Here is a 27,381-nt window from a genome sequence, read left to right as displayed (position 1 = left end):
TCAAACTTTTAAAATATTTTGAACTATAGCAAACTACAAAACATGGGCAGCTACAGCAGTGTTTAAAGGGCAATTGATCACTGCAGATGGTGACTGCAGCCATGAAATTAAAAGACGCTTACTCCTTGGAGAAAAGCTATGACCAACCTAGATAGCATATTCAAAAGCAGAGACATTACTTTGCCGACTAAGGTCCATCTAGTCAAGGCTATGGTTTTTCCCGTGGTCATGTATGGATGTGAGAGTTGGACTGTGAAGAAGGCTGAGCGCCGAAGAATTGATGCTTTTGAACTGTGGTGTTGTAGAAGACTCTTGAGAGTCCCTTGGACTGCGAGGAGATTCAACCAGTCCATTCTGAAGGAGATCAGCCCTGGGATTTCTTTGGAAGGACTGATGCTAAAGCTGAAACTCCAGTACTCTGGCCACCTCATGCACTCTGATGCTGGGAGGGATTGGGGGCAGGAGGAGAAGGGGATGACCGAGGATGAGTTGGCTGGATGGCATCACTGACTTGATGGATGTGAGTCTGAGTGAACTCCGGGAGATGGTGATGGACAGGGAGGCCTGGTATGCTGCGATTCATGGGGTCGCAGAGTCAGACACGACTGAGCGACTGAACTGAACTGAATGTTTATATAAGAAAAGATCTCAAATTATTAATCTAACTCTCCACTTTAAGAAGTTAGAAAAAGAGTAAACTGTATTCAAAGTGTGCCAAAGAAGGAAATAAAAATGAGAACAAAACTTATTGAAAACAGAAAAATGATAGAGAATATCAGTGAAATAAAAAGTTGATTCTTTGAAAAGATTTGAAAAAATCATAAATCTCTAGCCTTATTAACCAAAGAAAACCCCAAAATATCAACATCAGGAACAACAGAGGGATTATCACAGTGTAACTTACCAACATTATAAAATTAACAAGAGAATACTACAAAAGAAACCAAAAAAACCTTCCACACCCATAAATTTAAAATGGGTCAATTCCTTAAAGTCATAAATTATCAAAATTAACTCAGAAAGAAACACATAACCTGAAAATCCTATACCTATTAAAGAAAATGTATTTATAGTCTGAAACCTTTCAAAAAACAACAACTCTTGGCTCAAATTATTGCACTGGCAACTTACCAAACACTTAAGTAAAAATAATATAAATTGTGAACTAATTAGAAAAAGACAGTATTGTTAATTGATGTCAATTCTCTCCCATTTGATCTACAGATTCACTGCAATCCCTATCAAAATCCAAGCAGACTTTTAGGAATTATCTAAAAATGATATGTTGTTGTTCAACAGTTTTAGATAATTCCTAAATTATCTAATCCTAAATTTTTAGATAATTTTAGATAATTCCTAAATTATTTTAAATAATTCCTAAATTATCTCATCAGCTAAAAATGGTAGGTAGGTGATTCTACATTTCTAAAATTTAAGAAGTAAAAAAACTAGAACACAAAACATTTTTGAAAAAGATTAATGATGTTGGAGGACTCATATTACCCATTTTGAAGACATAAAGCTACTATAAATCAAGACCATGCAGTATTAATGAAATGATAGACCAATAGGTAGATCAAAGAACAAACAAGAGTGTCCAGGAATGAACACATACATGTAGAATCAAGTGATTATTGATAAAGTCACAAAGGCGCTAAGACAGAGTAAGGATGGTAGTTTCAACAATAGTGCTTAACTAAGTGCATATCCATATGCCAAAAGAGCTTTGACCTACTCCTCACACCTTACACAAAAATTAAATAAAATGGGTCATGCCCACAAGAACTATAAAGCTATAAAACTTTTTTAGAAAGCATAGAAGAAAATACAGGTGACCTTTGGTTAGGCAAAAGTTTTCAGATATGGCAAGAAAAGCATGATCCATAAAAGAGAAAAATGAGTTGGACTGACTTAAAATTAAAAACGTTTGCTTTGTGACAGAAACTATCCAAAGAATGGAAAGACAAGCCACAGACTAGGTTTGTCTGAAAATCGGGTTACAGATAAAGGACATGCACCCAGAATATGTAATGAACTTAAAACTCAGTAAAAAGCAAACAAGCTAACTTAAAATATGAGCAATAGATCTGAGCAGACACTTCAACAAAGGAGATATATAGATGATACACATGTTAAAAGATGGCCAACGTTACTAATCATAAAGGAAGTACAACTTAAAGCCCACAATGAGATATCACTATGTCTCTATTAGAATGGCTAAAACTGAAAAACAGTAACAACTACAGTAGAAACACCAAGTACAGGCAATGATGTTCAGCAACTAAAACTCTCATGCATTGCTGATGGGAATGTAAAACAGGAGTTGTTCTGGAAACAGTTCGGAGGTTTCTTATAAAGTTAAACAAAACTACCATACTTTATGCACATGTAAAAATAATGAACAAACCAGAATGTGGTGGAAAAGCAGGAACACAACCTGTGGCAAACAAATTTAACTGAACTACAAATGAATCACATAACCACAGTGAAGATGTTGGGAAGAACGTACCTAGCCTACATAATTTCTGAAAACAGCGTTTTCAGAGGATACCATTGGGCTAAGAACAGAAAGAACTATATACAAATATTACATTCTAGCTGATAAATTTGTTTTGTACAGGAGTATGGGATAGGAATTCTGAACAACTATTAATATATTTGAGTAAATGTTGAACGAATAAGTATATTGTATCCCTAATAAGGGTCAAGTTTTTTACTATCAGAGAAAGGAGCTAAAAACAAGGAAGGAGGAAGACTATGGTGCTGAAGTGAGAGATACCAACATGAAATAGATACAGATCAATAGAGAGAGATGTGCATGCATGAATTAGTCAGTACACATACATATATTTCCTATATCTAGCCGCTGAGAGGGCCTAGAAACAGTGAGACTTTAGTAGCAATAACCACAATTAACAATCAGAACCTCATCTCTTAATTACTTTCTCCAATAAAAGGAACTAGCTTCTGGACAAATGGTAGTTTTCTGGGCTGGGGCACTGAGCATATGTACCATGAGTCTGGAGTATCTTGTGGTGCCAGGAAGTAAGAAAATCTTGGGAAAAAAAAGGACAGAAAAAAGACAGCATACGGAAATGAGAGGCAGTCAATATGGAAATGCTGCCAATGGCCCAAATTTGAGCAATCAAGCAACAAAATAAAGAGCCATAATATTGAATTATAATCCAAAGAGCAAAAAAAGTCCACAATACTGAATAAGTGAAGTGACAATTCCTCCTTACAGAAGAATTCCAAGAATGCACATAAAAAGAATCAAAGAAACAGAGTATCACTATTAGACTATGATATTATAGTAAGAGATGCTGCAGGTGAAGTCCACCAAAGGATGCTTAAGTTGGTGAGAGAAAGTTTAGGCAGAAACAGAGTACATACACAATCCCAAATTATCTTCTCAAAAATAATTAGTCATTTGAAACAGGAAATAGTAACTTTTCTTGAAAAGTTTAGGAGGTCAGCCAGGTGCTGGAAGTTAGACAAGTGGTCAAAGTTAAGTAACATTTATCAACACCATGCACCCCTTAACATGTGCCTGGAGAAGGGCACAGCACCTCTGTTGCGTTCTTCCCAATACATAACTATAGCATAACCAAGAGAAAACAACAGACAAATTTAAATTACACAACATTCTACAAAATAATTAGCAAGTACTCTTCAAATGTGTCAAGGTCATGAAAGACTAGGAAAGACAGAGGAACTGTCACAGATTAGAAATGACTAAGGAAGCATAAAATGCAAACATAAAACTAAACATAATTCCGGGACAGAAATGGGACATTAGTGGACAAATTAGTGAAATCCAAGTAAGTTCTTTAGTTTAGTAACATTGTACTAAAATTAATTTGTTAGTTACATAAGCTGTTAGCATAAGCCTATACTGTGTGAAAGCTATAGGTGCGTCTTTTTTTTTTTTTGGCAGCTCTTCTGCAAGTCTAAAACCATTTCAAAATACAAGTAATTTTACAAAAGTAAACAACAGCTTATATAGTTACCCCACTGATTTATTACATCTGAAAGCTAAGTCCTTGTTCTCCGCTTCTAGGTAACTAGTGTAGTATCCTCCTTCCTAAAAGCTTGTCATTTAAAAAAGAAAAATAAACAGTTGCCTTTTATAACAATTATGTCCTATTCATTCGTTCTCTCTCTTGCTTGTCAGGATTTTACCCTTGTTCACGAATCCGCTGGCTTCTCATAAGGATAAAAAAATCAAGGGAGAAAGAAATCACTAAGATGGTGAGAAAAATGAAGAGTATTTTCTTGGCTGGAAAAATTCCAAGCTGGGCAGAGCCCTATTTTTAATATTTGTTGGTTTTTGTTCATTTGTGTGTATATGTATGAATGTATGGTAACCTGGGCCTGTGGGGACCCATGAATCTCTGATTAAATATTGCTTGTTTTCTGTGCTTTTGGACCCGCTCAGATATCTGTGATTGATGCACGGCAACACTTGGACCTTTTTCAAATTCCAATTCGTTTTAACAGCTTCCTTGTGCCAAGGGAGGAAGATATAAGGGGATAATGGAGATAACCTCACACAGTCTCCTCAATGGGTTTCAAGAACAGCCCCAGCCAGAGCTTCCAAATGGAGAAGGCAGGCCAAGGCATGTGGAGCTCCATGGAATCAAGTGATTTGGGAGCTGTAGGGGCCTGTATCAGGTCACCTTCCTTCCTAAAGGGCTTGCCTTACTCTATAAAGTGTTCTCCTTGAACAATATCTCAGCATCAACATCCCATCAATTAAATTTAGAGAAAGAGTGTATCAGGAGGTAAAGCGAAAGGTGCTTTTTATCATCAGGCGGTCTTACAAAATGGAACTTGGCAGTGACCTGGAAGGACACGAGTCTGACACTGTTTCCTTGGCTACAGAAGGGGAGAGATGCCTGCCCTCCTCTACCTCTTAGACTTGTTGTGAGGATGAAATGGAACAACTGAAATGAAAATGGCAGAAAAAAATTGCATACCAGTGTTTTTGTGGACATGTTAAGATTTTTCTATTTTCCAATCTCATTGCCCTCAGGATAAAATACTCTCTGAAGGTGTTTTAACAAAGCCCTTCATAACCAATGCCAACCCATCTCTTATCTCTGGACATCCTTCTCTTCACATGCCTTATCCAGGTACGCTGGATAGCATTCTATTCTCTTTCACAAATTCTTGCCTCTGCACAGGTTCTTCCTTTTTGGAATAGTTTTCCGTTCTTACCCATTCCTGATCCCCTTCAACTGAGTGATTCCTGCTTACGTTCCAAGTTTCGACTTAAATACTTCTTCCAGAAAGCCATTGCCCAAACCCTAGTCTCCTCTCAAACACCCAAACCTTAGCCCAATTAATCTGTTTAATATGTATCAGTTCAGTTCAGTCCCTCAGTCATGTCCGACTCTTGCTACCCCATGAATCGCAGCACGCCAGGCCTCCCTGTCCATCACCAACTCCCAGAGTTCACTCAAACTCATGTCCATCGAGTCAGTGATGCCATCCAGCCATCTCATCCTCTGTCGTCCCCTTCTCCTCCTGCCCCCAATCCCTTCCAGCATCAGGGTCTTTTCCAATGAGTTAACTCTTCGCATGAGGTGGCCAGAGTATTGGAGTTTCAGCTTTAGCATCAGTCCTTCCAGTGAACACCCAGCACTGATCTCCTTTAGAATGGACTGGTACTAGGTGTTAAATTTCCAGAATGGAAGAGTCTGCCTTTGTAACCATCATGTATATCCCTGGCTCCCAACAGGGTCTGCCAAAGAGTGGCTTCTCAATAAATGCTTGTTGAATGAATAAGTAACTGACAGATGAATAGATGCATGCTTTCAATACAAGTGTCTTGCTATGAGCCCCATTTGGGGGACTGAGAAGTGGGGAAAGTATTTCAAAGAATAGACTGATGGAACAATTAGTGTATATGCAAGAGAAAACTGTTACTTGCATTAGTTATTTTAAACAACGAAGACCCAGACTTAAATTCTGGATGGCAGCTGCTGCTGTTTATTGTTGTTTTGTCATTATTATCATTGCAATATAATATCAAAGCAGCTTACATTTATGTATCCTACACCTGAATGCTCAGCAATTTGCTAAATGCTTTGTATGTACTAGCATTGCTTATCTCCGCCCAAACTTTATAGAATAAATACTGATTTTATCCCTGTTTAGAGATAAGAAAATAAATCAGAGACTGGGTTGCTTGTCCAAAGTCACACCTGTACTAAAGAGCAGAGTCACAACTAATACCTAAGGCTTCAGGTTCTGGAACCTAAATTGTTAGAAACTGCATTCTGCTTCTTCACCAAATCTCACTCCTGCCTCCCCTGCTGGACAACTAAACTCCAAGGTCTTCCAGCTCCCTGCTGCTGCTGCTGCTGCTGCTGCTAAGTCGCTTCAGTCGTGTCCGACTCTGTGTGACCCCACAGACGGCAGCCCACCAGGCTCCCCTCTCCCTGGGATTCTCCAGGCAAGAACACTGGAGTGGGTTGCCATTTCCTTCTCCAAAGCATGAAAGTGAAAAGTGAAAGTGAAGTCGCTCAGTCGTGTCTGACTCTTCGCGACCCCATGGACTGCAGCCTACCAGGCTCCTCCATCCATGGGATTTTCCAGGCAAGAGTACTGGAGTGGGGTGCTGTTGCCGTCTCCATTCCAGCTCCCTAGAGTGCAGAAAAACTTGTTTAAATTCGATCCTGGCTGAATTCTCAAGCTTTCTCTATCATCTAACTCACTAATAAGGCTACCCTATCAAATAAATATTTCTGATCACAGTTTCTCTCCACCCAAAGCCAGGGCAACTATTCCTCCCATGTATCCCTATCTGAACTCCTGAGTTTATGCTTTAATATAATTATGTAGCTCCCACTCCCCCACAGATCCTCTTTTTTCTTCATTTGCTTCCAATAAAGAGACATTATTTGGTTGGGAACTTTCCAGGGTAACATGAATCCTTCTTTTGAAACTAGTCCCTGCATTTGGAAAATTGAAAGATGCTTTGGTGTTTGTTTAGCAAGAAAGTCAGTCTGTGAAACTGCACTGCTATTATTTTTAATTCTGTTAAGCCATATCAAACAGATTTAATTTCTAAAGATCTATTTTCTCACCACCACCACCCATTTTAAATGGACAAGTCAGTTTTTCTACTTCTAAAACAGCTGCCTACAAATATGCCACTGAGTATTGACACAGACACATAACCAAATTAGCCACATTGTCCAACCGTAACTTCCTGCCCTTCTCCAGCAAAACTGGTGTTGCCTTTAACATAAGAAGAAGTCTTTGATTTATCAGACCCCTGCTTATCATAAAATTAAGTATACACACATTTCAGAACCCCAAATCCATCATATAAATAAAAAGGCACACTCCCTCAGTCCATAAACATCCGTTCCCTTAAGAAAGAGATATCTGACACCCCTACTGCATGAATCAGAGAGATTTTTTATTATCCTAGCACTCCCAATATGTTTCTTTATTCTTTGCATCAACAAATACTGTAACTGGGGAGGTTTACAGTGTCAGCACATGATAGCTTCAGTAATAATCTCAGCTACAGACCAAGATACTTCTGTTTCTTCACACGCCAGGTAAGATTTTGAACCTTGAGGAAAGCTAAAAACAGCTGGTGTCTGGTTATTCACTTGTGTTCTTTATCTTTGAATAAAGAAAAGGAAGATACACTGCAAAGATATGACTTATTTAAATAAGAGAATTTACTTCTGTATTGAAAAAAAATCACAAAGTAAGATGCCACATCAAACACTGAGACACATGATGATTATTACAAGAGTAAATGATAATTGAGTGAGGAGGCAGAACAAAAAGATCCAGAAATTTACCCACCTCAATTGAATTTTTATCATTAAAAACTAAACATGCTTGCAGAATGTCCTTCAGTATAAACACAGAGTTAATTAATTAAAAGTGTAATAAACAATAGTAACAGCTTAGGGACCCAAGAGTATACACTTCGCCCACTCAAATAAGTAGATTCTAGGTCATAAGAGGAGATACTAAGATACAGAAAAAAATAACCTGAAATCTGAAGCTGAGAAACTCTCTAACGTTATTTTGAGTTCTCTAGCACTAGCTAGAGGACAGGATCTCTGTCTTTTTCATTAAATTATACAAGTGCCCACTGCAGATGGTGATTGCCGTCATGAAATTAAAAGACGCTTACTCCTTGAAAGAAAAGTTATGACCAACCTAGATAGCATATTCAAAAGCAGAGACATTACTTTGCCGACTAAGGTCCGTCTAGTCAAGGCTATGGTTTTTCCTGTGGTCATGTGAGAGTTGGACTGTGAAGAAAGCTGAGCGCCGAAGAATTGATGCTTTTGAACTGTGGTGTTGGAGAAGACTCTTGAGAGTCCCTTGGACTGCAAGGAGATCCAACCAGTCCATTCTGAAGGAGATCAGCCCTGGGATTTCTTTGGAAGGACTGATGCTAAAGCTGAAGCTCCAGTACTTTGGCCACCTCATGCTAAGAGTTGACTTATTGGAAAATACTCTGATGCTGGGAGAGGTTGGGGGCAGGAGGAGAAGGGGACGACAGAGGATGAGATGGCTGGATGGCATCACTGACTTGATGGATGTGAGTCTGAGTGAACTCCGGGAGTTGGTGATGGACAGGGAGGCCTGGCATGCTGCAATTCATGGGGTCGCAAAGAGTCGGACACACTGAGCGCCTGAACGGAACCATAGGATCTTAATATGCAAGAGCTCTTTGCTCACATATTCATGAGGATGATCTATATGGTTTAAGGAAAGAGCTTTGGTTTGACTTTTTCCTCCTACTATAATCCATCCTACCCAAGAATTCAAATATGCAAAGAATTATTGTGTACCTACTAAGGGCAAATGACAGTGTTAGATATACACAAAAAGACCCCAGGCACCTTAAAGTAATAAAACTGTCCTCCACTCCTTATGTTAACTGAAGACATATTATCAATAGCAAAAGCAACACAGTTATCAAATCCACCCTGTGTAAATATAGTCAGGAAAAACATCTTTTTCTTTTTTTTTTTTAATTTTAATTTTTACTTTATTTTACTTTACAATACTGTATTGGTTTTGCCATACATTGACATGAATCCACCACGGGTGTACATGCGATCCCAAACATGAACCCCCCTCCCTCCTCCCTCCCCACAACATCCCTCTGGGTCATCCCCGTGCACCAGCTCCAAGCATGCTGTATCCTGCATCGGACATAGACTGGTGATTCGATTCTTACATGATAGTATACATGTTAGAATGCCATTCTCCCAAATCATCCCACCCTCTCCCTCAGAGTCCAAAAGTCCGCTATACATATCTGTGTCTTTTTTGCTGTCTTGCATACAGGGTCATCATTGCCATCTTTCTAAATTCCATATATATGTGATAGTATACTGTATTGGTGTTTTTCTTTCTGGCTTACTTCACTCTGTATAATCGGCTCCAGTTTCATCCATCTCATCAGAACTGATTCAAATGCCTAATCATCTTTAACACTACTGTTTAAGGGTTTGCTCCTATTCGTGGAGACTTACAAATTGAGAGAGATATAAAGCATAGTCCCAGACTTTGTGGACTGTCTAATACCCCCACTCTGAACCTCTTCAAATATCTAGCCAAGGGAAATGCAAATGATGTAATGTTGAATAACAAAAATGGAAGGAGCAATGGAATAATAAAAAAGGGAAAAATGTAGAGAAAACCAGCAACATTCACCAAGAGATAAAGAACACTTTCTAGAAAACTGGTCCGGTATCGTATCATGAAGTTAAAAGCAATAGTGAAGCAACCATGCCTACGAAGCAGTATTATAAAGCAGAGATACGGAGCCTCAAATAATGGATGGTGAGATGAAAAACATAGGTGATAAAAAATGGCAGAACTCACTAAGAAATACAAAAACAATTTAAATCCAAATCATCCAATATTGAATTAACATATGAGATAATAGACACTGTTGAAAGTTCAGTAAGTCAAATAGTAGACAGAAATTTAAAAAGGCAAAAAATATGGAATAAAGAGTTTAAAAGGATCAGTGACTAGAAGATATATATATCGAAGAAGCAGCGATCATGTAATTGGTCTGTGCTAAATTAAACAAAAAAACAATGGATCACAACACATGATGGAAAATACAGTTTGAGAAATAATTTATTTTTAAAAAGATGATTTGAATTTGCCCACTGAAAGATGATACCATGTTCCAAGAAAAAAAAAATTGATATAGGAAGGTAAATAGTAATCGTACTTGGGAAACTCTAGAATTTTAAAGACAAACAAAGAATCCTCTGGAGTCAATAAAAAATATTAAGTCACTCATAAGATGAAGGAAAATGATCCCAGATTTTTCCACTTCAATATTCAGCAGCAGGAGACGTTGAACAATACCAACAAAATATAATTGTATGTTTATATGTATAAAATGTAAACCTTACCTCAAAAGGAATTATAAAAAAATATTAAGCTCTAGTTAATAATATGCATGCTGAAGTATTTGAGGGACAAGCTATCTGATGTCTACTAATTTTTAATGGATCAAAAAATGAGATGGATTGAAGAATGGATTGAGTGATGGATGGATGGATAGGTATGTGATAAAGCAAATACAGCAAAATATTATTTGCTTTATTCTACTTGTTATAATGCAATCTACTAATAATTTTCTTGCCCAAATTGTCTTTAATTTTGGAGATATTGGCGCTTCTTCAAGTTGTCTTCAGTGTTCTTTTGAACACATCTCTGTCATTTAAAAAATATTTCCTTACTTCTGCAGCTAGAATATTTTCCAGGTTCATCTTATTAGTTTCTCTGCTACTTCCCTGGAATCCACGGCTTTTTTAAAGGAACCCTGATTCCTGCTATTGGAAAATGACCTATAGAAACCATAACCTGAGTGCCAGGGTGTTCATTGCTATTGGAGTGTCTAGCCCCTCTCTGTGGACACAGCTAGGAAGCATACACATGTATACCAACTCCTGTATATACATACATCTGTATTTATTTGTATATCTATTTGTATTCATTAAAAACTAAGAGTTCATTTTGCTATCTCTTATTCTAATCTAACACCACAGAGCCCGTTCTAGTCGTCTCCTTTCCTTTATCTGTAACTTATTTCTCTGAAAGTAAGAACCTTGCTTTTATTGTCTATAATAGATGTACTGATTTAATTCTAGTATATACATGGTTTCAGCATTGTTAACCATAGCCCCATAAACTCAAATTCAGTAGCTAGGGCAATTTTTGTGTCTAACTGTTTTTGTCTTTACCCTTATGGTGTACAGTCAAAATACTGTTTCAAGGTTTGCTTAGGTTTGTTTTTTCTTCTCTATCCCCTTCAGTGTAGTTACTTTATTCACCTGTAGTTGGGTTCATTCATGATTTTTATATTCTATTTTGGATTGCACTCATATCCTGGTGGATATTAGTTGTTTTCCAGTATGTGAACTTTGTCATGGTTCTAAGCATGAGCTCTATGCAAACACATAGATATGGAGTAGTGTGCCTCCCATTCATTCCTCCCACTCTGTTCTCATCACTTCATTATTTCCATTCCATTACCACCCTGCAACTAACCAGTCTCATTAGTTTCTATCTTATGCTTCCTGCCTTTCTTTTACTCAAAAGAATATATATGTATGTACATTTTTCATACCCTTTTTTTCTTACTTGAAGAGTGTAAATACGTGTTTGACCTTTGAAAAGCTGGTTATTTTTTAAAGTAAAAGATAAATGACCTAATCTAATCAAGAAAAACCAAAAATAAGAATTTTTTACAAATAAAACTATGAAAGGCACAGGGTTTTCCAGGTGGCACTAGTGGTAAAGAGCTCACCAATGTTTGTATTTTACCAAAACCACTGGTTGTTTGTATTTTACCAAACAGCCTCCAGAAGAAACAGAAAATATAATAAATAGTCTGATTTCCAAAGAAGACATAGCAAACATAGTTTGATTATATCCATCTCCCCCGCTCCTCCACATCTACATATCCAAATGATTTCATAGGGGAAATTTTCCAACCTCATAAAGCAAATTAATTCCGATAGTACCTAAAATGAAACAATAACCTGGCAAAGATTGAGTGTGTGCACTTGCAGACATGCACTCACCTTCACAAATAAGAAAACTACAGACCAATCTTGCTTATGAATATTGAAGCAAGATTTTAAAATAAATGTCAAACATAATCCAACAGCACATTAAAAAATTATGCATCTGACTGACAAAGTAGGGTTTATTCTAAGAATAAAAGAATTTACAGTATTAAGAAATCTGTTACTATGATCTATCACATTAATGCAGATCTAAGCACAAAAATGTGATGCTAATCTCTATAGATGCTAAAAATGTATTAAAAGTTTCATTATTGTTAAGCAAAACTCTTAATAAGATAGAAATAAACTATATTTTATATCAAACCAATGGTTACTGGAAAACACTACAACTCTATTTGCTCAACAAGGGTTCTATTGGCACAATTCTTCCTTATTAATTTGAAGTATAGGGTAATCTCAAAAATACAAGATTTTGTGGGGATAGTCTGAAATTAGATATTCTTATTTGATCTTCCTATATATAGAAAATAAATGACAGCCAGGAAAACTTTAAAGGTGGACATAGGGAGGAATCTTAAGAGCGCTGAAAGAAAGCTATACTTGTCAAATATTAAAATATAAACACTCAATATTTATGACAGTATTCAGCCACTATGGAGAACAGTGTGGAGATTCCTTTAAAAATTGCAAATAGAACTTCCTTATGACCCAGCAATCCCACTGCTGGGCATACACACCGAGGAAACCAGAATTGAAAGAGACACATGTACCCCAATGTTTATCGCAGCACTGTTTATAATAGCCAGGACATGGAAACAACCTAGATGTCCATCAGCAGGTGAATGGATAAGAAAGCTGTGGTACATATACACAATGGAGTATTACTCAGCCATTAAAAAGAATTCATTTGAATCAGTTCTGATGAGATGGATGAAACTGAAGCCGATTATACAGAGTGAAGTAAGCCAGAAAGAAAAACACCAATACAGTATACTAACACATATATATGGAATTTAGAAAGATGGCAATGATAACCCTGTATGTAAGACAGCAAAAGAGACACAGATATATAGAACAGACTTTTGGACTCTGAGGGAGAGGGAGAGGGTGGGATGATTTGGGAGAATGGCACTGAAACATGTATACTATCATGTAAGAAACGAATAGCCAGTCTATGTTCGATGCAGGATACAGAATGCTTGGGGCTGGTGCACGGGAATGATCCAGAGAGATGATATGGGGTGGGACGTGGGAGGGGGGTTCAAGATTGGGAACTCATGTACACCCGTAGCGGATTCATGTCAATGTATGGCAAAACCAATACAGTATTGTAAAGTAAAATAAAGTAAAAATAAAAATTAAAAAAATATATATTTATAACAGTATAATGTTATTTAAGTGTTGGAAGGAGAAAACCACCAACTTAGAATTCTGTATCCAGCAAAATCATCTTTCAATAGTGAAGAAATAAAAACTTTATCAAACCAAATTGAGAGAATTTGTCCCCACTACACATGCTTTGCAAGAAATGCTAAAAGAAGTTCTTCACAAAGAAAAGAACAATATGAAACACTGACCTACATAAGAAAGGAGGATTAGAGAAGAAATGAAGGTGAAGTAAAATCTTACTTTTCTTATTCATCTAACAGGTAATAGTTTGTTCAAAATAATAATGCTAGTAATATGTTAGATGATTGCAGTTTATGGATAAATAAGTGACAATAAGTTATAAAATATAAAGAGGAGGAAGTGGAAGTACTGTGTTACAAGATAAACCACATTACTCATGAAGTAATATAGTTAATTCTCACACATGTAATGTATATAAATGGTATACATTTCCATGGTATAGTGTCCATATATGAATGAACTTGGGTAAATTATATATTTCAAACTCCAGAGAAACCACTAGAAGAACTTAAAAAGCAAATATAATGTATATACTGCTGCTGCTGCTGCTGCTAAGTCGCTTCAGTCGTGTCCGACTCTGTGTGACCCCATAGATGGCAGCCTACTAGGCTCCCCTGTCCCTGGGATTCTCCAGGCAAGAACACTGGAGTGGGTTGCCATTTCCTTCTCCAATGCATGAAAGTGAAAAGTGAAAGTGAAGTCACTCAGTCGTGCCTGACTCTTAGCGACCCCATGGACTGCAGCCTACCAGGCTCCTCCGTCCATGGGATTCTCCAGGCAAGAGTACTGGAGTGGGGTGCCATTGCCTTCCGAGAAGAAAATGGGAACATAGAAAATGCTCACTGAAAACCGCTGGAGGCAGAAAAGTGAAAAACAAAAACGATACAAAGACCAAGGGCAATGAGTACAAACCAGTTACACATATAATAGATATTAAACCTTCTACATCAATAATCATTTTAAGTGTGAATGGTCTAAATACACTAAATAAAAGACAGAGACTGTTGGAATAGATTAAAGCAAACAAGACCTAATTATCTTATTTTTTGGATATCTAAAAGATATCTACTTAAAACATAAAGACATAGACTAATAAGAGTAAAGAGCTAGAGAAAGACAAACCATGATAACAAATCAAAGGAAAGCTGGAGTAGCTATACTAATTTCAGACTAAGTGGACTTCAGAGCAAGGAATATTATCAGAGACAAAAGGGGTATCAAATAATGATAAAGGGGTCAATACCGCAAAAGGATATAATAATCCTTAATGTGTATGTGCCTAACAACAGAGTGTCAAATGTGTAAAGTGAAAACTGATAGAACTGCAAAGAGAAACAGACATATCCACTATTGTATTTAGAAACTTCAACACTCCTCTCAGTAATTGACAGATCCAGCAGGCAGAATATCTATGAGTATACAGTTGAACTGAACAGGACCATCAATCAAGTGGATCTAATTGACATTTATAGAATACTTCACCCAACAACAGCAGAATACACATTCTACTCAAGCTCACATGCAACATTCACTAAGACAGACCACATTATGGGTCATAAAACACACCTTAACAAATTTAAAAGAATATAAATCAAACAAAGTACACTCTCAGACCACAATGGAATTAAATTAGAAATCAATAACAGAAAGATACTGGAAAAGATATTTGAAGATTAAACAGCACACTTCTAAGTAACACGTGGCTCAAAGAGAAAGTATCAAAGAAATTTTAAAATATTTGGAATTAAATGAAAATGAAAATACAACTCATCAAAATTTGTGGATGTAGTGAAAGCAATGTTTAGAGGGAAATGTATTACATGAATGCATATGTTAGAAAGGAAAAGATCTACAGTCAATAATCTAAGCTTCCATCTTAGGAAACTACAAAAAGAGAAGCAAGTTAAATTCAAAGAAAACAGAAAATTAGAGCAGAAATTGATAAAATAGAAAACAATAAAATAAGAACAATTTAAATCAATAAGATTCAAAAAATGCTAGCCAGGCAAACCAAGAAAAAAAAGGAAAACAAAAATTACTAATCTTGAAACGAAAGCTGAACCATCACTACTGATGGAAATTAAACCTACAATAATGGAGAATTTTGTAATTCTGTGCTGACAAATTTGATAACTTGATAATTTGATAATTTGAACCAATTACTTGAATGTCAGATTCTATAAAAACTCATAAAAGATGAAATGGGCAAGTAATCTGAAGTGTCTATTTATACAAATAAATTGAATCAACAATAATAACCTTCCAAAACAGAAAGCATTAGGCAATTCACAGTAAAAACGTTCTGCAAACCAGGAATAGACTGAAATTTCTTCAACTTGAGTAGAAGACATCTACAAAAAAATCTACAGTTAACATAATACATAATGTGAGTTTCTAGATATCTTTCTCTTAAATGGGAACAAGGCAATAATGTCCCTCTCATTACTGCTTTTCAACATGCTACTAGAAGTCCCAGCCGATGCAATATGACAAGAAAAGGAAACAAATGGGTCACAGATTGGGAAGGAAGAAATAAAATTGTCTTTGTTCACAGATGACAAGATTGTTTATGTAGAAAATTCCAAAGAATGAACAGAAAAACTCCAGGAACTAGTAAGTGATTACAACAAAGTTGCAGGACACAAAGTTAATAGACAAAAGTCAATTACTTTCTCAAATACCAGCAATGAACAATAGGAATTTAAAATTTAAAACATAGCACCATTTACATTAGCCCTCCATTAAAATTAAATATTTAGGTATAAATATAACAAAATATGTATACGAACTATCTAAGGAAAATTCTAAAACTCTAATGAAAGATATAAAATACCTAAATAAATGGTGAAATAGTGCATGTTAATATATAGAAAGACTGAACACTGTTAAGATATCAATTCTTCTTATTTTTATCTAAGGATTTAATGAAACTGTAGTAAAATCCAAGCACATTACTTTCTGGATATCAACAAAGTGATTTCTCAAGTTTATGTAAAAAGGCAAAAAGACCCAGAATAGCCAACCCAACAGTAAAGAAAAGGAAACTGAGATGATTGGTACTACTCAAATTTAAGACTTAAATACAAAGCTACAGAGTAGGATTGGCAAAAGGATAGAATTATAGATCATGGAACAGAATAAAGAGCCAAAAAATAACCTCACACAAGTATAGTCAATTGATCTTTGACAAAGAAGCAAAGGAACTTTAATAATTAAATGATGTTTTTTTCTACAAATGGTGTTGAAATAAACTAGACATCCAAATACAAAGAAATGAACCTAAACTCATACCTTACAGCTTTCACAAGAATTAACACAAAATGGATCATAAATCTAAATGTAAACTTCTAGATGAAAATATAGGAGAAAACCTAGGTGACATTGGGATTTGATGAGGATTTTTTAGATACAACATCAAAAGCACAATTTATAAAAGAAAATAAATGATGCTATACTTTAAAACTTCTGCTCTGCAAAAGACATTTATTAAAATGAAAAGGCAAGTCACAGACTGAGAAAAAGTACTTGCAAAGCATACCTGATAATGGAATTATATCAAAAATATACAGAACTCCTACACCTCAATAAGAAAACATCCAAATTTTAAAACAAGCGAAAGATCTGAAGAGACACCTAACCAAAGCAGTTATAGAGATGGCAAATAAGCATATGAAAAGATGTTCAACATTATATATCATTAGGGAACTGCAAGTTAAAACAACAATGAGAGACCACTACACATCTATTAGAATGGCTAATATTCAAAACTAAACACCAAATGCTGACAAGGAATTCCCATTCACTGCTAATGGGGATGCAAAATGTTATAGACACTTTGTAAAACAGTTTCACAATTTCTTATAAATCTAAACCAGTCTCACCATATGATTCAGCAATGGTACTCCTTGGTATGAAATTCAGTCCACACAAACATTTGCACAAAAAGGATAATAGCGGTTTTATTCATAGTTGCCAAAACTTGGAAGCAACCAAGATGTCCTTCAACAAGTGAATAAATGGTGGTGCACCCATTGGAATTATTCAGCAATTAAAAAAAAAAGCTATCAAGTCATGAAAAAGATTTGGAAGAATGCAATATGCATTACATGAAGAAGCCAGTCTGCAAAGGCTATACACTGTATGAGTCCAACAATATGACTTTCTGAAAAAGGCAAAACCGTAGAGACAGTAAAATGATCAGTAATTGCCAAGGAGGGAAAGACAACTAGGTGAACACAGGGAATTTTTAGGACACAAACTATTCTGCATGATACTGAAGGATGAATATATGACATTTTTCAAAACTCAGATATGTAAGACATAAAAAGTGAACCCTAATGTAACTATGGACTTTTGTTAATAATAATGTATCAGTATTGGTTCATCAGTTGTAACAAATTTACAATACTGATACAAGATTCAATAACATGGGAAAGTGGTGGGAAGGCGCAGACTGGTATATAGAAACTCTGTACCTCAGCAGTTTCTACTCAAATTTTCTGTAAACCTAAAATTGTTCTAAAAACATAAAGTAATTTTTTTTAAGTAATGAGAAAGCTTTCTGTGTATTTATATGGAAAAGCCTATCAGAAGTATGGGTAAGAGAAAACAGCAAGAGCAAAAGAGTACATAAAATATATTGCTTTTATGTAAAAATGGGGGAAGAAATAAGAAAACATACTCACATTTGCTTGTTTATGCATGAAAAGATTTGGAAGAAAACCGAAGAAAGTAATAGCAGTGGTTACCTGTGGGGCTTGAAGTTGAACTGGCTGGATGAGGGATTACAACAGGAGAGTAAATATGTGGATCTGTCATGTGACTGTAGACCTATTTTATTTTTTAAATTTATATTTTTAAAAAAGAAAACCTCTGAAGGTTTATTCAAGCTCAAGGGGAAATCTGAACTTGACCATCCCTAGAAGTAATATTTTCATCTAATCCTCTGAATAATCACTCTGGTATTTACTCTACAAAAACTCTCTCATGTGTGCACACTGTTTTTAAAGAAATTATAGATATTCATCACAGAATTATTTGTAGTGGCCGAAATTTGGGAAGCATCTAAAAATGGGTCAACAAGAGGAACTGCTGAAGAAAACTGTAATACAGACATACTAGGAATTGCAAAGCATCAGTTAGAAAGAGTAGACTTGTATGCATTGATGTGGAAAACATCCATGACGTATTGTTAAGGCAAAAAACAAAGTTGCAGAAAAATGTAGACAGAAATTTTTAAAGCATAATATAATTTTGTTTTAAATGCAATAAAGAAAGATCTGGAAGGATATGCAACAATCTGAAAACAGTGCTTACCTCAGGGGAAGTATGTGGGATTTTAAGGGCAGGAAGGGAGAACTTTACTTTTTACTCTTTCTACTTCCTATTGTTGGACATTTTTGTTCTGCAACTATGATGTATTGATTTTTATACATGAATAAAAATATAAAGTAAAAAAAAAAAAAAAAACAGTGGAGTGTTCATGTCCAGAAGTAGCAGCCATCTCAAGGGGCTGTTTGCCATTACCTCTATTCATCTTTTTTTCATCCCAGGAAGGACTAAAGGAACCTCAGTGTTCTCCATAGCATTGTTAACTGGGGCACTGAATCTAACATGCCATTCCCTGTAATTGGATCCTTCCAGTAAAGCTGCCTCAATAAAATGTCCCAAGTGCCGCAGCCAAGTGTTTAGGAGGCACATAGGACCCTGGTGGCAGCTTTGGGGGTGGGGATGGGGGCCTGAGCCTGGGGCCTGTGTCTAAAACGCTGGAGGAGGCATGCATTAATGTCCCAGCCAGCTTAACTAGCAACAGAGGAGCATGTCTGCATTTTCCATGCAGGCTTCCCGAGACTTGTTTGCAAGGCTTGGGATCTCTGGTGAGCTGTTTTCTGAGGCTTCAGTTACAGCACAATTGCAAAAGTATTAACGCAATGAGACTTTTGTATAACTACATTAGGTAAGGGGAAAATTAACTCAGTGGTTTCTCCAGCAGGCATTCACAACTGCTAATAACAAATATCTCAAGAAGGAAGTGATTGTTGATAATTATCCCCTAAATCCCCCCTCGTGCAATACCTAAAATTATCGGCAGAGAAAGGCCTACAACTTCCTGTTTGCTTGGTCTGGAAGCACGATGCATGCTCCATTCAGATGGTCTTTCCGTTTATTGTTCCATCTCTCAGGGGCTCTAACTTCCCTTATGATCTAGGAAACAAGCTCTCTACCTTGGTCATTTTTGTTTTAAGGTTTCAAAGCCCAAGAGCTGAATCCAGATGTAGCCTTTTAAGTCATGCCAGCTTGGAGTCAGATTGTTTATGCTTAATGCTTGTCTGTCTCACTTCCCCTGTTCACACAAAGGGAGGGAATGGAGGTCCTCAAAGCTGAAATTACACATAGGTGTCAGGCACAGAGCTGAGACTGAGCTCAAGTCTCTGGAATTTTATTCCAGATTTTTGGAGTCATGTGCTTTTTTATTCATATCTTCATTCAACAAAGAGTTATAGAACATCCATTTTATACAAAAGAAAGCATTATAATTGAAAATGCTAAGTTTGTAACCACATTGAGTGCTTTTCATCTTAGCTTTACTACTTTTTAGCTGTGTGACCTTTATAAAGTCGTACAGCCTCCCTGCAGCTCTGCTTCCCTGTATTTACATGGGAATAAAGGTAGAACCTACCTCATAAGGTTGTTAAAAGGACAAAAGGATTTAATATACATGAGGAGCTAAAACAGCCCATAGTATAGAAATGGTAGCTACTATTGTTATTCTCTTGTTTTCATTCTTATCATTATGTACCAAGCATTGTCTGTGGACATGGAACAGTCCACGCAATCCCCAGTGTTGAAAAAACAATCAGGGGCCTAGTTTCACAAAATTTACAGATTGGGGGGGGGGGTGGGGCTTAAACATTAATCAAATTTGAGGAACCGCTATGATTGGTGCTTCAGATGAGATGTGTGTGATGCCTTGATGGGGGCAGGTTGGGGATGGAGGGGATAGACATTGAGGAAGAAGAGGGAGCCAGAACTGGGATTAATTTAGGATGACCAGACAAGGCCTATCTGATGAAATGACAGAGTTCTAAAGTGCAAAGAAAAAATTAATTAGTAAAAGGAGAAAGGAAGGGTCTTTAGAGTGAAGAAAAGAATGTACAAATGCCCTGTGGTAGCTGGAGCACTGTACCTACATGGAACTACAAAAATGTGTGTGTGGTTGGGGTACAGATATCAAAGGCAAGGGAAAATGAGGTTGAATCTTGGTAAACGACACATCCCTGGGGTCTTACAAGCATTTTGTGGGCTCAGCATTATCCTAGTTGCATAAGAAGTCACTGAAGAGTTTAAAGTAAGGGAGTGCCACAATCAGATTTCCACTTTGAAAAAAATCACTCTGGCTATTAAATGAAGAATGGATTGAAGGAATGATCCTGCCTGAATATCCAATATTTCTCCTTGATGACAGTCACTTCGTTGCAAATAAACGAAGGCACGCATCCCAGAAAAGAAGACAATGATTTTCACAAGAGCTGAAACCAGAGAGAGGTATAGAGAGGCTGGGTATAGAGAATGGGGCAGAAGGATGCCAAATTAGTCTGCTTGCTAATTTAGAGAACCGCACGCTCAGTCTTCCTTCTCTAAGTGGTCACTGTATCAAACAGCATGAGGAGTGCTTTGCTGACAGCAATGGAAACTGGTTTTGCACACCCACAGCTAAAGGGGATCTTGTTAGAAGATAAAGAAGTATCTCAGGATCAAAGGGAAAGTTGAAAATCCTTAAAATTAACATGGTCCAGGCAACACAAAGCATCTTGGTAGAAGAGCCAGTGGAGAAGAACTCCTCACCTCTCCCTCTCCAAAAAGAAATTGGAATCAATGCTTAATGTCAAAATTAAAAAGAATAAATAAAAGACACTATAGTACTGGTTCATGGAAGCATCTTTATGGAAGTATTTTCATCTTCCCACTGCTAATTATGCCTTCTTTCCTCCAAACTTTCTGCCATTTATCCCCTTAAAGCTGTTTTCATCGCTTCTTTAGATTCCATGCTATCTGATCCATCTTTCTATTGGCACCATGTAGGAATACCTCCATACTTCACCTCCAGCCATGGGCTCCCACTTTCTCTCCAAATCCCCATTATGTTGCCACTTATTGATGGTAAGCACCCTTCTCTATCTTGGATTTTTAAAGACAGTAATCCACCTACTGGTTACATTCAGAGATACGTGGTGGGGTAAGAGGAAGAGGGTTTGCATATAGAGAACTAGATTCTGGCTTCAGCTCACTATGTAATCTTAAATAAATCACTTTCTTTCTGCAAGCCTCAGTGCTCTTATCCACGAAATGGGGAAAGCAACAGCAGCTAGCTCATAAGTTACAGGACAACCAAAAGTAGTAATGAATGTGAAAATACTTTTAAACCAGTGGTTCTTAACCCTGTTTAGACTTTAAAATCTCCTATTGTTTCTTTCTTAAAAGACAGATGTGTCTCCTAACCTGCTGAATCACTATATTCAAGGATGAATCCCAGGTAGCTATATTCCTAAGAAGTTTCAAATGTGACTCGAATGTGCAGGCAGAGTTGAAAATCACTCTGAGTATACTTCAGATATACACACTCCTGTTCAGCAACAGTGATACTTCTGCAGTCTGGCTACATCCTCTATCTCTTCTTCTTGCGTTTATTTCTGTGTGTGTGTGTGTGAGCTCAGTTGCTTAATTTATGTCTGACTCTTTTGCGACCCCATGTACTATAACCCATCAGGCTCCTCTGTCCATGGGATTTTCCCAGCGAGAATACTGGAGTGGGTTGTCATGCCCTCCTCCAGGGGATGTTCCCAACTGAGGGATCAAACCCACTTCTTCTGTGTCTCCTGCACTGCAGGCCCATTCTTTACTGCTGAGCCACTGGGGAAGCCACGTTTATTCCTAGGCCTCTCCAAACCACCCTCTACTGAGACTGCCCAAGGAGCCTTCAAATCAATGTCAATCAGACACATCAACACTTTTGCTCAAATGCTCTCAAGTGCTTCTCGTTGCTGTTGAGTATGAATGAAGGTCCTTCATGATCTGCTCTGCTGATCTGTTCAGTTACCATTGTGTCCTTTGCACCTGCTGTCCAGAATGTTTGCTCAAAAATCTTTGGCTGGGCTTTTTCTTAACATTTGGGCCTCAGGGAGACCTTCCAGGCCACTCAATCTCAATTACTCTCTCTCCACGAGGCACCTTCTATTGCAGCACTTGGTTTGTGTTCTTCAAGTCACTTATCACTCTCTGAAATTATTCATTTATTTGTTGTCTTAATTTATCCATCTCCCCTGGCTAGACTGTAAGTTCTGTGAGAAGGATATTGCAAGTCTAGTCAACTGCTTTATCCCCAGGGGTAAAAGATTGCCTGGTACCTGGTTAGGTGCATAGTAAATTAATTCAGTAAATGAATAAATAAATGTTCATTCATCATCTAAGACAAAGGGGACTCTCATTTTGCCATCTCCCCAATACTTCAGCCAACCTGTGAAATGAACAGAGTTTTTGCTCTGATTTGCCTCCCAATTGCTGAATTGCAATTCCCCAGATTCACAGCCAAATAATATCAGGTGACCACAGACTCAAAAAGGTACCATAAATTGCTTAATACGTTTTCTTCGGGGGTTTAGGCAATGAACTTGATATTTACTGTTTGGCAAAGCCTTTCTGTTTTTCTTTGTTGGTAGGTGTAAGTTGATTTTTGCAGCCAAAAACACCTCTTTTTGGCTGGCTTCCCCGTTTTTTCCCCCTTTTTACTAGCATACCCTGGAGTAGTATAACCAAGCAGAGGTGAGTTATGTGCAGGGAAATGGGCCTTAATGAATAGAAAATCCATGGAATTCATTTGATGTTAGCACATTAACACTCTCTTTGCCAAGTCTTCCAAATTCCAGCTTTCTCCCACAGAAAAATAAAAATAATGGAGGAAGGGTATCTCTCTCAAAGACCATGACCCTGGAATAACATAAGCCATTCTATACTTTTTTTTTTTTTTAATGAAACATGCTCAAAAGCAGTCAACCATCATCAACAAACCCCAGATCCAAATGTCAACAGGCCCCACTGGTATAGTATATTGGTCAGGAGCTTGGGTCATGACGTCAGTCATTCTTGGTGTTATAGCTTACTGGCTGTAAGTCTGGGGCAAGAACTTAGACTTTCTAAGTCTCATATTCCTTATCTATAAAATAAGGACAATAATAGCACCAACATCATATTGTTAACCATTATTAGGATGAAATGAGAAAGCTATACCTCAGACGCCTACCCAGCACAGAGTGACAGTCTAGGCACGTTCCCCAAAACATAGTTAGTTGAATAAATGACATTCCACCCTCGCCACTTTGTAGCCTCTCTTCCCCACAAAGCCCTTCCATACTATGTTCACCTTCAAGAATGGTAAATAATGGGATTCATTTGAACAGAAAGATAGATGTGGTGGTGCTCCAGCTTTCCTGAGCCTATTCTCCTGAAAAACAACAAACATTTTTGTACTGGAAAGGCCCTAATATACTGTAGATAACTGTAGTTTCTCTCTCAAATAGAGATAACAATGTAACTTGTAGGCCGAATGTGGAGTCCAAATCTTGAGAGTCTGGTCCTTTGCCAGGTCCTAAACATAACACATTAAATAAGACATAAAGCTTGCTTCCACGGGTCTCACAGGCTCACTTCAAGTCTCAACTCTGCCACTCACTAGTGAAAACATTGGCAAGCTACTCACTTTGCCAAGACTCAGCCTTCTTTACACAATGCAGCAAGTGACATCTGGCATTTCATCTCAGTGCTGAAATATGATAAAGCTTCTTTAATGGTCAGAAACCAACTCTAGCTGACTTAAATGGAAAGGTACTCTTTAAATGTTGTCAGGTGACTCAGAGTATTAGCCCCAAACTCAAAAACCAGAAACACAAGCCATATCCAAGATATACACAGCTGCTCACAAAACAAAGACCGGGGAGAACAAAAGAAAGACTGGGCTCAGAAAGACGGGGGAAAACAACTCACTGCTAGATATCTTCAGCACCAATAGTGGTGAAGCCACTGCCACAAGGTGCCACCACCATGGTTAATCCCCTCCAAGTTTACATCACAGCTCACAGCCCAAACAGCCAGGCAAGAACATCTAGTTGGCTGAGCCAGGGGTTGGTGAGAGGAGAATCTAGATTCAATCAGCTTCCAATGTGGAAATGGAAGGCAGAGCACAACCTTCCTCTGTGAGTTATACATAAGGGATTCCCACAGAAAAGGAGTGTCTGGTGCTGAGCATTTCCCCAAATGGCAAATAGCCCCCTGAAATCTATGAAAGTACTGTGCACACAGCTGACGGTTTTATCTTGCTGAACCATGCTGATTGGACAAAGTTCAACTGCCTTTGAGTGGGTTTGATTAAGACTGCAGATCTAAGGAGCATATTCATTGTGTCTTAAAAGAAAGAAGGGTGAATTATCCATTTGTGAAAGAGATTTACTGTAAGAGCCTATAGGCATTTCCAAGAAAAATTCCAATGGTTTCATACTATTAGGACAAGGCATTTGTGTAACTTCCACAGGGGGAAAGAGCTTATTGATTTATTCATTAATATCAACCCATCATCTTGTTACCATTGATCGGTACTGGATAGCAAACAGCACATTATCGGGGAGCTGGTTGCTCCAAGATCAGCTTCAACCTGCATATCCCTCCCCAGCTCCAGGTACTTTCTGAAGGGCCTAGAAAATTCTCTAGCCAATGACTTCTTTCCTTAATTCCTCCTCTGTCTCAGGAAAAAAATAATTGAACTACATGTATGAATTAAGGGAGAAAGGTATCTAAAACATTACTGGAAACTGTCTTACAGGCTGTCTTCACTCAATGTATATATTTATCATGCAATGCTGGAAAATTTTGGAGGGGAGGACAGGAGAGGGGAGAAACAATATCGAACTTTGGAGCCTGGAGTCTTTCTTGGAGTCTCTCACCATCTTGGCAATCCGCCAACAGCATGCTTTCCTTCCAGGATCTCAATCCTCCCACCCACCCCCGTGTCCTTTATAATAAGCAGCCTAGAGTGCTGTCATTTAATACACATACACAGGGCTCCCCAGAGCTTGGAAAGTCATGCAACTGTCTCCTTGATAGGCATCTAAGAAACAAATGAGGAGAAAGGATGTCTAAAGGCTCCATTAACATTGTTAGGTTAGAAACGTTGACAATAAGTCGATTCTTTTTGACATGACTGTCCTGGTAATGAAGGGACATTTCTACATGCCTCTTCCTAATGTAAGATAAGATATGGATGGCCTCTGATTTCTTTGACACATGTCCAGTATATCAAAGGGGTGAGAACTGGTATAAGAAAATAGGCTGTTTCAGTGACACATTAATAGGAGCTCTGGTTGGGAGATTAACGATAATGCTACCTTGCACTTGAGTGTCCTGGCAGCTCACCTGTGAACGAAAGCTGGAATTCCTACAAGAGGGGCTAGAAAACCCAGGAGCTTCCACCTAACATCTAGACGGAGTTCCCTCGTTTGCCCATAATCCTAGAAAACTACAAGGAGGAGAGAATTGTTCATGCTCTGGAACATCACTTTTCACCTATCTCTGGCTGGGCCATGGGTCAGAGTAATTGGATGGGCCTGTTTCTGGCCTGTCAAAAAAGTGGATCTGCTAGGATTGGTAGCAGCTAGAAATCAGGCTGCTGGAGCAGGGAAAGCTGACTCATTGAAAGTGAAAGTGAAGTCCGCTCAGCCGTGTCCGACTCTTTGCAACCCCATAGACTGTAGCCTACCAGGCTCCTCTGTCCATGGGATTTTCCAGGCAAGAGTACTGGAGTGGGTTGCCATTTCCTTCTCCAGAGGATCTTCCCGACCCAGGGATCAAACCCGGGTCTCCCACATTGTAGGCAGACACTTCACCATCTGAGCCACCAGGGAAGCCTATTGGAAGGCAACAAAACAGAAAATCAAGAGTGGTTGAAAGATCAGTTCTTTTAGCATCTATTCTCTTCACCCAGACACTAGGGCCTGTTCCCACAAGAGTCACATTTGATTAAAAATAAAACAGAACCAAGCCTCTGGGCTTCCAGCACTCCTTGCCTTGTCCTGATTTTCTCTTTTTCTATAGCACTTACAACCATCTAACACACAATATAATTTATTATCATGTTATGTCGGGTTTAGCTAGCTCTCATATCATGGATCTTTGTTTTGTGTACTCAGGTGACTAGAATAGTGCTTGCACATAACAGGCCCTTAATAAATACTTGTTGAATACACAACTGATTGAAGAAAATTGTGAAAATTCAAGTATCGGATTGGCCATAAAGTTCATTTGCCCAAACAAACCGTTTGCCAGCCCAATACTTCCATCTTTAAAAAATTCTTTAGCTCAGATTCCTTAGTTTTAGAGCATGAGAGTGTTTAAGAAAAAAAAAAACAAACAAACTCTAAGTCAATTCAACTTTTACAATTCCACCATGCTATATGAATGAGAGGACGTATTATTATCCTTAAATAAATAATCATCAAAAATTCAAAGAAAAAACCAAGTACTTTGGGAAAGGCAACTTTCTAAAGAGTGCTGCTGCTGTTGCTACTGCTACTAAGTTGCTTCAGTCGTGTCTGACTCTGTGCGAACCCATAGACAGCAGCCCAAGAGGCTCTGCCATCCCTGGCATTCTCCAGGCAAGAACACTGGAGTGGGTTGCCATTTCCTTCTCCAATGCGTGAAAGTGAAAAAAAAATGAAGTCGCTCAGTCATGTCTGACTCTTAGCGACCCCATGGACCGCAGCCTACCAGGCTCCTCTGTCCATGGAATTTTCCAGACAAGAGTACTGGAGTGGGGTGCCATTCCTTCTCCGCTAAAGAGTGCTGCTAAAAGTAAAAGATTGATAGGTTCGCCCTCAGA

The sequence above is a fragment of the Capricornis sumatraensis genome, chromosome 9, assembly GCF_032405125.1.
Source record: "Capricornis sumatraensis isolate serow.1 chromosome 9, serow.2, whole genome shotgun sequence".
Lineage (NCBI taxonomy): Eukaryota > Metazoa > Chordata > Mammalia > Artiodactyla > Bovidae > Capricornis > Capricornis sumatraensis.
The sequence above is the reverse complement of the archived record's forward strand: the minus strand, read 5'-3'. Positions refer to the sequence as shown.